The sequence below is a fragment of the Pelodiscus sinensis genome, chromosome 2 (assembly GCF_052426305.1).
Source record: "Pelodiscus sinensis isolate ZL-2025 chromosome 2, ASM5242630v1, whole genome shotgun sequence".
NCBI classification, from domain to species: domain Eukaryota; kingdom Metazoa; phylum Chordata; order Testudines; family Trionychidae; genus Pelodiscus; species Pelodiscus sinensis.
The window spans coordinates 160854455-160867464 of record NC_143053.1 but is presented as its reverse complement, the minus strand read 5'-3'; the positions used below and the strand labels follow the sequence as shown (position 1 = coordinate 160867464).

The following is a 13010-nucleotide window of genomic DNA, read 5'->3' as shown; positions in this document are numbered from 1 at the left end:
CTCAGATCCCTCATGCAATAAAGAAAGTATCTACTACTTCAGATATTAAAACTGTTGCTATTTTGGATGTTCCTCTGCATTCAGAAGTTACTGACAGCTGTACAATGCTGGGCTAACTATATGACTCAAACATTTGTGGTTTTGTTCTTTCCAAGTCATTTTCCTCAGTATCACATTTAGAATTATAATGTTCATTTGTTCCAAAGATTTAGGGGGAACAAATTCATTGCTTTTTAGATGTATTTTAATGCTTTTTGAATTGTATAGGTTTTCTCATGAGTAGGAAAAGTTATTGAAATCTTAGGTATTCAAATTTCATTCTATTTCATTCTGTGCAATGGGTTGTGAAATCATAGCCTCATTATCAGGACCTCAGTTAAGCAAAGCATGTAAGCATGTGCTCAACTTCAAAGTCAGATAGATCCCTTAGGTGTTTTGCTATATTGGCTCGATGTGAAAAAAGTATTTTTCCAGGCATGTGTTCAATTTCCAAATGGTCATTTGGTTTCACCTGCTTTTCTGTAATGGACATTCTTATGAATGTGTTTTTGTTTGCATGAATGTTTGAGGAAGGGTTGTTGTTTGAATTAAGCTATATTTACACAGAATCCAAAATGTGCGTGCATGCAAACAGGAGTATTCCTATATGTTTGTTAGTTAATTCATTAATTAATTGTGCTGATGCTGATGTGACCATCAGTTAAAAATATCCAGTCACCCAATCAGGAAGCAGAAAACATATAATCCAACTTCAAGGTTCAATCCATGCACACACTGAAATAAAAAGTAAAACTCCCATTGACTTCAGAGATGCAAAATCATATAAGTGCTTGGAGGGCTTTTCAACTCGGAGAAACCAACATGACTTCGAATCACAGCTTGTTGGTCCATCAAAGAAGGACCTCAGTATTGGCTACGTGGTAATTTACAGCAGGGCAACTTTTGCCCTTTAATGATTCATTCATATTCCTTCCTTAAGAAAGGACTTAAATTGAGAACTGTTAAGCAAGACGGCAAAAAAGTATGTCCTAAGGAAAACAATACAAAGCATGATTATTTGCAACTGCAGATAAGAAAAACTCTGGTTTCCACTCCTGGCAGCCTCCATTCTTGTCCCCTGAGTTCTACTGACATTTTAGATGGACATGAGTGAAGAAATCTATGTGGTCTCATGCACATTATTTTGTCAGGATATAGCTGAAGCCAAATCAAGAAATTCTCTTGTGGGAAGGAAGTTTATGGACTAGACAAAGCATAGGCAATAGCAACACAAGCTTTACCACACTGCCTTACCGAGATGTATCAACGCTTCTCAGTGAGAGTTACCTGTAAATGAGAAAGGGAAAAATGTAGTGACTCATTCCATCTTTGCCCTTTCCACCGAGGCTGTGTCTAGACAGCAACCTTCTGTCACAATAAGTTATGCAATTTGTCCTATGCAAATTGCATAGCTTATTCTGAGTCTAGGTGAAAAGAGCTTATTTTGAAATTTGGTGCTATGTGGACAGCGACAAATTTCAAAATAAGGTACTATTCCCACAAATCCTTTAACCTTCACGGAATGGGGGTTACAGGGACGCCGGAATAGGGAAATAGCAGACACATTTAAAGATGCGGCGTTGCTATTTTGGGATACTTCTGATATCCCAAAATAGCGCCGCAGAATAGACGTACCCTGAAAATGCTAAATTAGTGCCATCTAATTAGGGGTTTGTGATTCAGATAAGTTCAGGAGAAATTAAGACCAGAGCTCATTTCACATTGGTGAAAGGTACTGATATAACAACAATTTTTGCTATCAATCCCAGGCTGCATTAGAAATGAGAATGAAACCCATTTTATGACAATGCAGGGCCATGAGATGGAATGAAATAATGTATTTGTTCTTTCCACATCTACTCAGAGCTCCCATCCATTGCTTTATGGACTTTTGCAATAATTAAAAGTACACATTAACATTAATTAAAAGATTAATAATGTAATGGACTGGTCTCACAACTTCATACAATATTTTCCTGCCATAATATAAATCGTAATAAATCCATATTTTATCATCCCGGGTTTCATCTAATCCACTATGCCATCTCCCTCTTACCTCTGTGTTGGTTGTCAGCCCTGTGACTGTCACATGCCTCTATATCACTCTGTCTCTGTCTGATCCATGTAGCTGTAGCGCCTGCATTAACTGTCAACTCCTGACTCCATCAAAATATCTTCTATTAAATACTTCAAAGACTGAAATCTTCCTTCTGGAATGACTCTTTGTCCTCTCACTTATTCTCCTATCACTCCCCCCACTTCCCCTTTAGCTCAACCCTTTTCTTTGTTCCAAAAGCCAGAAACTGGAGAGTCATTCCTGAAGCCTAATTTACCAAGCCGGGACCTTGGAGGGGTGAGGGAGAATGTGAATCTTTCAACACCATCTCCAGGCTTATGCCAGAATTAATTTTTCACCTGACCTTCCTTCTCGTGAAGTCTTTCTCTGGCATAACCATTTACCCTCAGAATGACTGCAGTTCCATCTTTAATTGTCTTCTTATACGCCTTTAATTATCTTCTTATACTTTATTAATGGTTCACAATCCTGCTAGAAAGGCATAACAAGTGGGGTTCCGCAGGGGTCTGTTTTGGGATCGGCTATGTTCAATATCTTCATCAACGATTTAGATATTGGTATAGAAAGTACGCTTATTAAGTTTGCAGATGATACCAAGCAGGGAGAGATTGTGTCTAATCTGGAGGATAGGGTCATAATTCAAAATGACCTGGACAAATTGGAGAAATGGTCTGAGATAAATAGGATGAAGTTTAATAAAGACAAATGCAAAGTGCTCCACTTAGGAAGGAACAATCAGTTTCACACATATAGAATGGGAAGCGATGGTCTGGAAGGAGTATGTCAGAAAGGGATCTAGGGGTTATAGTGGATCACAAGTTAAATATGAGTCAGCAGTGTGATGCTGTTGCAAAGAAAACAAACATGATTCTGGGATGTATTAACAGGTGTGTTGTGAGCAAGACACGAGAAGTCATTCTTCCGCTCTACTCTGCACTGGTTAGGCCTCAATTGGAGTATTGTGTCCAGTTCTGGGCACCGCATTTCAAGAAAGACGTGGAAAAATTGGAGAGGGTCCAGAGAAGAGCAACGAGAAAGATTAAAGGTCTAGAGAACATGACCTGTGAGGGAAGGCTGAAGGAATTGGGTTTGTTTAGTTTAGAAAAGAGAAGATTGAGGGGGGACATGATAGCAGTTTTCAGATATTTAAAAGGGTGCCATAAGGAGGAGGGAGAAAACTTGTTCTATCTTGGCCTCTGAGGATAGAACAAGAAGCAATGGGCTTAAACTGCAGCAAGGGAGGTTTAGGTTGGACATTAGGAAAAAGTTCCTAACTGTCAGGGTGGTCAAACACTGGAATAAATTGCCCAGTTGTGGAATCCCCATCTCTGGAGATATTTAAGAGTAGGTTAGATAAATGTCTATCAGGGATGGTCTAGATAGTATTTGGTCCTGCCATGAGGGCAGGGGACTGGACTCGATGACCTCTCGAGGTCCCTTCCAGTCCTAGTATTCTATGATTCTCTCTTGAGAAAACCAGAAGAAAATGCCCACTTGTAGCATGCTCCCAGCTCCTGGAAACATCTGTGACCCTTGCTAACAACTTCCCAGTTAATTCAATGGACAAGCCATTGATAAACTGTCAACAGCTGTGGTATCGCTGACAGAATCAACAGCTGCCTTTTGTACACTGGAAATATAGATAGTTACTGCCCAGACCTGGGAAAAGAATCTCTTTAAATAAAATGTTTCTCTCCCCCCCCCATTTCCAGTTCAGAACATAAAGAATGACAGCTTGGATGTGTTTAAAATCACACTAGAGCTGCAAAGCTGAGCTATACAATTTGACCTGACAAATTATGAATTATTGCATGAACCACAAATACCAGACCCAATCAGTCAACTGCCTTCTCCTCCCCTCTATTCGAATGGCAAAAACAACACCTGCCATGGGGACTCTGAGGGACTCAAGTCTTGTCCATGTTCCAGCTGGTAAGCTCTTTAAGGTAACACCTTCTCTAGGACAAGATTATTTGAGTTGTGTACACTGCGGAGAGTATTGGCAATGCTTTAAAAGTAAAACAGGATCAAGAAAAACCTCAGAAATTCACTCTCTGCCATTGCTATCTATTCCATTATTTAGTGATTCCTCCTGATAGCAGCATATGGGATGCTGGGCACCAACTATAAAGAATTAAAGCACAACTGGCACCAGTGGCCTAGGAAAAACAGACTGCCAGAAATGAGCACAGCAGGCAAAGACTATGTTGGAGTGGGATTGCACTCTACAGTGCAAAGATTTGAGACCGATATTTAAAGAAAGCTGGGGAAGAGGATGCAGGGGTTGGTTGTCATCAGCTGGTCTATAGAAGAGTTTGCCATTAGCCAGAGATGACCCAACTGATCAATTAGGGCATGCATTAGAGAGGATCATTCAAACACAGGCCTCAGACAGTCATGATTAAGGTTTTGTGCTGTCCTCTCTATCCACAAGACTTCATCCATGATGGTAGATGAAATGGGGCATGGGATGCCAGTTAGGTTTTTCTTGATTCTCTTTTTACCCAAACCCTCCAGAAAGCAGAACAATATAGATGGGGTCTCTTCTTTCTGTGCTAGGGAATTCCTGAGGCAGGGAACTTTCAAGGGCTAGGCAAGAGACAATGAGTTAGATAACAGAGTTTAAAGAGAAGCTAGATAATTTCATGGAGGTTAGAGGTCATAAAAGGCTATTAGCCAGGGGATAAAATGGTGTCCCTGGCCTCTGTTTGTCAGAAGCTGGAGAGAGATGGCAAGAGACAAATCGCTTGATCATTGTCTTCAGTCCACCCTCTCTGGGGCACCTGGTGCTGGCCACTGTCGGCAGACAGGATACTGGGCTAGAAGGACCTTTGGTCTGACCCAGTACGGCCGTTCTTATGTTCTTGAGTTTTTACAGCAGACTAAGAAACTTCCTGTGACTTATTCCCACTGAAGAGAGAATGAAAGTGTGTGTGGAGTGGGGGAGGGAGGAGAGAGGGAGGGAAGGAAGAGGTGAAGCATGTTGGGAGTAAGAGAATTAAAGGGACTTTTAAAGTAGCTAAGCTTTTGCACTGAAAATGAGACAAAGATCCCAATAGTATTTTCCCTGCATTGAGGGCATCCAAGCTACAATATGTTTAACACCACAGGACACAAATTTGTTGAACTGAGTGTTATCTGTGCTTTAAAATTCTGCTCAGTGGCACCAGACTTGCTTGAAGTTTCTTAATGTACCTGTAACAGATCATCCCAATGCTGGAGTGGTCAAACTCTGATTTGGCTGTACCCATTTTTTGTTCTCTGAAGCAATCCATCTTGTTACAAATGCACACCTGTGTAGGGTTGTGACAAGCTAAAAGTTCATAGCAAAAAAACATAGATGTGAAATGCTGCTGATTCGGACAGTTAAATCATGAAAGGAATTGGCAACAATAATCCTCACAGAGAAAGGAGCACAAGCTGTAAGAAAGCAGCTTTGGTGGCCTTCCAGGATGGTTATATGTGCTCATGGCTTTCATTTTTCTTACCTTTAAAATATAATTGCACACCTCTCTTCCTTCTTCTCTAGAACAACATGCATTTACCTTCTTGCCCTCCCCACAATCCAAACCACACAGAAGGGAACACAGGGCAGGAAATCTAGAGAAGGGCAGAGAATACACTGATTGTTGGAAAGGAAGTCAGGTGTGACATCGTTCGTAGCAGTAAGATGTCTTGATGTCCAAGCTACAACACAGGTACTCCAGCAACATTCAAGAGCAGCATCGAGTGTCTGGCCAAAGAAAGGGTTTAATTCAGTCTAGTCCTCCATTCCCTCCTTCCTCAGGAGGAGAATTATAAATTGGCTGCTGGGGACACAGAGGAAGGAGACTGTCTGTCAGAAGGCAGCAAGGGTTGGCTGGGGAAAGTTTTTCTTGCACCATTTTTAGTTATTATAATTTCTGGTTATAAAATTCACCTTTGAAGGGAATTCTTGCTGACTATGTTTTGCTTTTGCTGAGGTAGGCATAATTTTTCATACACCTCTAGGGGAAAATAGGTCTCTGGGTTACTGCTGTGGCAATCGAGGCTAAGAGAATCTACATACCACTGAGACACGTGCTCTCTAATGTTTCCTGCTCCTTTAGAAGTACTATAACATCAAGACAGGGCATATGTCTTATTCTAGGCTTATATAGATTCCCAGAGCTATGAAAGGGATTTTCAGTAATAATCACAGCAGAGCCGAGAAGACTTTGGGTCATTTGTTCCCTGCTGTGTCAAATGGAGCCCACACAGTTCAGGGGTTAAATGCTGGTCCTGGTAACGGAGGGGAAGTAGAGATGGCAGAGATAACCTTGGGAGTCATGCCAGAAAGCTAGGACTTTCTCAGGCTGTGCACTGGGAGCTTGTGTAATGCAGTATTAACTATGCAACGTTGTAATGTTTGACACATGATACCCTCCCACTCAAGCGTGATCCCTGCTTCACCGAGTCAGAAATCACAAGGGAAACCAGATGAACAATAACAAAATAAGAATATCACAGAATAGACCTTTGTGCTGGAGGAGCTCATAATCCAAGCCATCGCCAACTGTTGAGATATTTTAAATCATCAGTCCAGGATGCTCTGATGCTTTAGAGGCACTTTGTGGAAATAGAGCCTGACACCCTAAGCCCTAACTTCCCATGGAAGTCAGTTTTCAACCTGCCCCTTATGAATGAGCAGTGCACGTAAGAGAGATACTCACTAAAGCATGAGTGGAATACGTAACGACTACAGTTAATACACGTGTTTTTATTCTTACGGTTCTTTTCAATTGCTCATAGATGTTTCTTTTTTTACTCTGCAACTTGTAGATTTATACGCAGGACCCATATTTTTCCCAGTTTTTGATAAAGTAGTAAATTATGATTTTCTTTGTAATAACTGTAGTCCCTTGGAAGTTTGAGATGGAAATGTGAACTCTATCAGCAATAGCCCATAGATCAAAAAGGTGCCTTTAGTGAAAAATGTTTGGGATTAGTGCAAGTTCCAAGGTTTGGTTTGGTTTTTTAAAAAGGCCACTTGAATGTTGCCAGTTCCTGACTTCTATGTACATCACACTGCGTCCTTATTCCTTTAGCCCAGCCATTTTGCATCTTGCTTTTATTTTTTCCTTGTTACAATAGTTAAATATTTGCAAAAAAAAAAGTGAATAAAACTGTAGTAGTAAGTGTGGGAAGAGGAGTAATTAGGGTTAATGGAGGATGACTGCAGGGACAGAATTATAGCGAAAGGAGGCAAAGTTACAAATCTTTCATAGTAACCATTATTCAACCAACTAAACCAGAAGCAGTTAATGTGAAATGATCTGAACAGATAAAATGTGACTGGGATTTAGTCTGTTCAAAAGGAATAGAATTTAGTTTTTAATGCTTTATTTTCAAACTTCAAAACTCTTCACGGAATTGATGTCCATAGCCAAGATCACATTTCAGAAATAAGGAAGAAAGCTACATGTATAAGAAGTCCTTTTTTTTTTTTTCAAACAAGATGCAGTCTCAATCTGAAATACAAACCATCAACAGAAAAACACTCCATCCCAGTGTTTCTCTATTGCAGTGGGCCATGTGTACAAGCTATCTTAATAAAAGGAAATTGATGGTATTTTTCACAATATTTAAAATACATTTTTATGCTCCTTCTTCTTTTTAATATATGGAAGCCCATCTGGAGAGTCTGCTCCAGGGACCAACAAACATCAGCAAGCTAACAGAAGTGGTCTTCAAATAAAAATGTGGAGTACACTTGAGATGGTCTCTTAAGACAAAAGGCAGCCTAATAAACTTTTGCTATATACAGATTTCCCTGTAACTCTATAAAAACTGACATCTAAATATTTCCTTAGTGGGTTTTTCTCTTCCCTTTACTGCATGTGATTCCCTTCACTGCATGTGATAGATCACCGTTCCTAAATATTTCTAAAGTGATCATCAGCACAGAACTGCATGTGTTGCACATATTTGCACTGACATATTCAGTCAGGAGTGGACACATCCCCCAGAATAATTTAAAACGATTATAGCATTTCTTTTGGGATATTCCAACAGGGATTGATATACTGAAAGGGTTCTATTGGAATTACTCTCAAAACTCATAGAAAGGTTTTCTTCTCTTACGTTCCATAAGGATTTTGAAACCATCCTCTAAAATTCTGTAACAAGGATATTTTAATTCTCTATCCAACTCTAGAGGGTAGTTCAATAAAGTTGTAATCTATAATTTTTATTCAATTCTTTGCTCTCCCAAAAAGATAGAAAAATTGGCCTAAAAAGAAATGTATTGGCTTTGTTTTAATTATTTACTGTTTTCAAAAGTGATAGGATAGTGTCCTTTTCAAATTCAGATAATTCTTTTTATGTAGGATGGTTGTCTATAGCTTCATTACATAGGTAAACATAGCTAATTCATAAGTGTCTGCAGAATTGGTAGATTGTGCTGCCCTCTGGTGGAGAAAGTATCACCATTAACCCAGGTCAGCAGCAAAGTTTTTGACTGGAATTGTTCATTCGGTTTTGTATTTTGTTTTTTTGGTTTTTGAGTTGCCAACACTTGCAACAGGAACTCACAAAGGTTTGTCTCTTCTGAATATTTATGTTGGGCAACGGAAACTAGTGGATTCACTAATAATGAATAACAGGTTTCTATCAGCACAAGGATCAGGGCAAAGCATTTACTACTCACACGGGTCATTTCCCCGACATCTGGAGTGGTCTCTCCCCACCTCCCTTCCCCAATCCTCTGATCCTTTCTCTTCTTACCTACCCTTCACATCTTGCCCTTCTTGACTGAGATCTCTCCTTTTCCCTGCACACTCAACTCAGAATCTTTCTTTCCTGCAAACAACAAAACCCTCATCTTCCTTTCTCTGTCTTGAGTCTTTCCATTTTCTGTCCCCCTTTTCCAACCAGACTGTCTCCTCCATCCAGGATTTTCTTCTCCTGCTCCCTACAGTCATCTCTCTATAGGGTAACTGGGGATGCTTTTCTTTCCATCTCCTAAAAGTTTCCTCAGAGACCCTCTTGGGGCTACTCACCAAATGCTCATTTTTCAATAGCTCCCTATCCCCTGGGAACTTTCCCTGGTTCCTCTAGACCCTCTAATGACTTGAAAATCCTTTCACATCTTTCATTCCTTTTCCCCAATCACTGAGGCTATTTCTACACAGAAGTGTGATCTTGGAATAACTGACAGTCTGAAATACCAAAGTGCCTACACTACAAGCTGTTATTTTGAAATAATGGCAAGCTGGAGGACTTATTCCAACTCCTGGTAACCTTCATTTCACGAGGAGCAAGGGAAACAGAAGGAAGAATGTTCTTCCTTCTACTTCCTGATGGGTAGACAGCACCAAAAGCCAATTAAGCTATTTCGACTTAAGCTACGCAATTGATGTAACTTAAATTGCATAGCTTATTTCGGCTTTAGCCCTGCTGTGTAGATGTACCCTGAAGGGTTAAGTATGTGAGAGATGGATATGAGGCACCTGCCTTTCTACAGAGGTGGTAGGAAGAAGCATACAGTGGTAGAAGCAGCAGCAGCTTTAGACTGTACAGAGGCACCGTTCATTAATAGTCAAATCCTCCTAGGGTGACAACCAAAGAAATGAGGATTCTCGGAGAAGAGACAGGCCCAGTAATCTGAGGAATAGGGAGATGATGCTCCTTACTTCCTTTCTTCAATGATGTCTCTGCTCACTTATCAGCCCTGCTAGCTTATCAATCAGTATTAAGTATGATTTTTATTTGCAGCGTCATAGCGCCTAGAAGCTCCCACTGAAGACCAGGAGCTCATTGGGCTAGCCACGGTGGAAATACACAATAAAAAGTCCCTTCCACAAAGTGCTAACAATAACTGTGTCACAGTGTGTAATTCTTCAACGAATGCCTTCTGTTTGTCAACATTTTGCATAATGGAGCTTCTTCCTGGCATGATCTTTCCCATAGCAAGACAAGTGAAAATGCAGAGGATTAAGTTAAAAGCAAACAAATAAAAATGATCTCCTAAACTTTTCGCGTCAGTACACCTCCTGCTCTTACCAACCAGTCCTTTGAGTACTGAACAAGATCCCCCTGCCTCCTCTTTACCCACAACAGGTTATCCACCACTGCTTCTAATACAACAGACCATGCAGTTGACTCTGTACTTTCCTATGTACTAGATTTGTTCCCTGTCCTCATATTTTAGGATCACGAACTGCACATAAAGACAGCCACATTGCCCAGCTATTTAAACCTATAAACAAAGCTTGTATACTCCCAATAAAGCTAGAGGGATCAACAATCAAAATGCACATATGGCTCCTGAGTGTAACCAGTATCACCTTGCAGCAAGCCCTGGAAGCCTGGGATAAAATTCTCTTCCTGTGTTAACTCAGAGTGTGTTTAGAGCAGCTTTATTAAAAAAAAAAAAAAGAGAGAGAGAGAGATAGAAGGAAATGATGAAATAATTTATTCCTACTAGAACATTTCAAGCGAGGGATGTTCTTAAAGAAAATACAAATGAAAAGCTTAAAATTGAGAAGGAGTGGGAACATGCACAGCTTTTTCCTTTTTGTTTGTGACTACAGTGCAGATTCAGTTAAATAGATAGTACACAGTCTTGCTTCACATGGGCTAAAATGGGAACTGCAAACTCTAGGGCAGAGGTGGAGAACCCAGCTTTCCTGGATCTGGCCCCCAAGGCTCAGAGCACCCCCTCTTCCACAATGGGGAGCCCTGAGCCTCTCAGGCCTGAGTCAAGCAAGCCTGGGGCTGGATCCAACCCATAGGCTCTGCCTGGCAGGAGGGGGAAGTGGCTACATGCACTACCACACCCTCTCCCCTTGCTGCCTGAAGACTTTTCCCCTACTGTTCCTGCGCAGACCTCCCATTCCAAGCCCTCTTCCCAGCAGCCCCCTCCCACACACTGAATCCCTAATTTTTGGGCCCCACCCCAGAGCCTGAAGGGGGCCCACAAAATCTGTTAGCCGAGGCCTCCCTAGGCTCTGGTGTGTGAGGGAAATGTGGGGTTTGGTGTGTGTGGGGGGAAGGGGCAGGGTTTCTGCCCTCCATCAATTTTTCTGTAGGTCGGTGGCCGCTGGTCCAAAAAAGGTTACCCACCCCTGTTCTAGGGTAAATGGCAAGAGTTCTGTCATATTTCCTCTCAGTATTACTCATAACTTCTCTCTAATATTTTGTAGGGATAGTTGTATAACTTCCCATAGCAACTCATTTGTAAATCACCACAAATATCCCCATGACAAAACCTCAAGTCCATCTGCTAGTTGGCCAGGCCTATTTGAAATGTCTAGAAACCTCATGTGCTGCCTCTTCTATGGTTTATTACCTCATCGTTTCAATGGGGCTCTAGAAACCCAACTTGCTGAGGTGCTTTTGAATTTCCCATTCGTTGCCATTCTGCATGTTTTGATGTCTAAAGACCTCTGAAAATATGGTCATAAGGCCCCTTTGAAATCTCTTGGCTTTAATTTGTGTTGAGACTGCTGGGAACACCATAGAGACTGAGTTTTCTGACCTGTTCTAGCTCAAAAGGCATCAATGAAGGTCTTTCCATTAATTTTATAATCTTACTTTGTTAGTACTTGGCTGAAGAACAAAATCCTCATTCACTAAAACATTAATAAAGTTTACCTTGGAACACAGTTTACGGAAAGAAAATGTTAGTACCTCCCCTTAGATAAGTGTCACTGTCTTGCATAGGTATACTGCATATCCAGGGAAGTAAGCAAAGCATGTTGCAAGTGGATACAGAACTGTATTTGCACAGCCAGAAGAGTAACTGTGCAAGAATCAGAAGGGGAGGGATAACTTATAATGAGTTTCTACATTTTCTAAATTCTGGCTCCACTGAAGTGAAAGGGCATTTTCAGTGGAGACAGGGTTTCACCCCAGAGGAGTATCCATCCAAGAACTCTGACCAGATCAAAAGATAAAACAGTTCTCACCTCCTGGAAGCTGATTTTATACCTGCAAAAGAACTTGTCTGTCAGGAGATCAGGATTTGAGTGAAATGCACGCAAGCAGAAATGCAGCAGCCACTAGCCAGAACACCTCTTTCTAACATGCTTGATTGCTAAACTCACAAGGATATTTCCTCAAGGAGAATGTAGTGACTGCAGTAAAACCAGAATAATCAACCACCTAAAATTTCTAAATGGGATTTTTCTTAAATCTGCCAGAAAGACGAGGTACAACATTGCTTTTACGATCAATTGTCAGCACTGTATTGGACCTCAAAAGCCTCAACTTGTTTCCTGCTGATGGAGGGGAAAAAGCACTCCAGCCAAATCTGATTAGCATCCCACTGTTTGAATAGGAAGAATGATGTGTCCTTTTGGAGTCACTGCTGGGTGCACTTTGCCACTGACATTTATGGCCTACAATTTCATTTGTTTTCTGGAGTTTGCATGAGGGCTTATGCTGTAATTATCACCCTTTTCTCCTTTGGCACTTTAATCTGAGGTCTCAGATGTCATCCATCTGGCTCAAAAAAATCCTCGTTCTGAAGCGGTTTTCCATTTTCCCATGCAGTCCATTGCATTTTATGATGGGAACCTTGTTGACAATGATTCTGTGGCCTGTAACAAATCATTTTTGTAGCCAATTTTTTATTTAAAAAAATACAACCCTGCCAGTTCATCCCACATGGAACTATGGTTTATAACTTCTCCCACAGACATCTGCCTCCCTTCTGCTTGTTCTTACTTGACATCACACCAGTTGAAGGTAAGGAACACTTAGATCAATGGAAGTCAGCTTTGGAGAGTCACCAAATAAGCAGAGAGCAGTATCCTCATAGACTCATAGACTTTAAGGTCAGAAGGGACCATTATGATCATCTAGTCTGACCCCCTGCACAGTGCAGGCCACAAAATCTCACCAACCCCTCCTAGAATAATCCTCTCACCTA

General features: G+C 41.0%; 1 protein-coding gene across 7 annotated transcripts in view; it reads right to left on the bottom strand.

Moving 5' to 3' along the window:
- TNS3 (tensin 3) overlaps positions 1-13010 on the bottom strand; it is a 430864-nt gene that overhangs the window by 326066 nt on the left and 91788 nt on the right. The window contains exon 2 of one of the 7 annotated variants that reach the window (XM_089776497.1): positions 1294-1326. The exons of the other annotated variants lie outside the window; for them this stretch is intronic. The gene's annotated coding sequence lies outside the window, so the exon portion shown is untranslated. The remainder of the gene's footprint in view (positions 1-1293; positions 1327-13010) is intronic. 7 annotated transcript variants of the gene reach the window in all.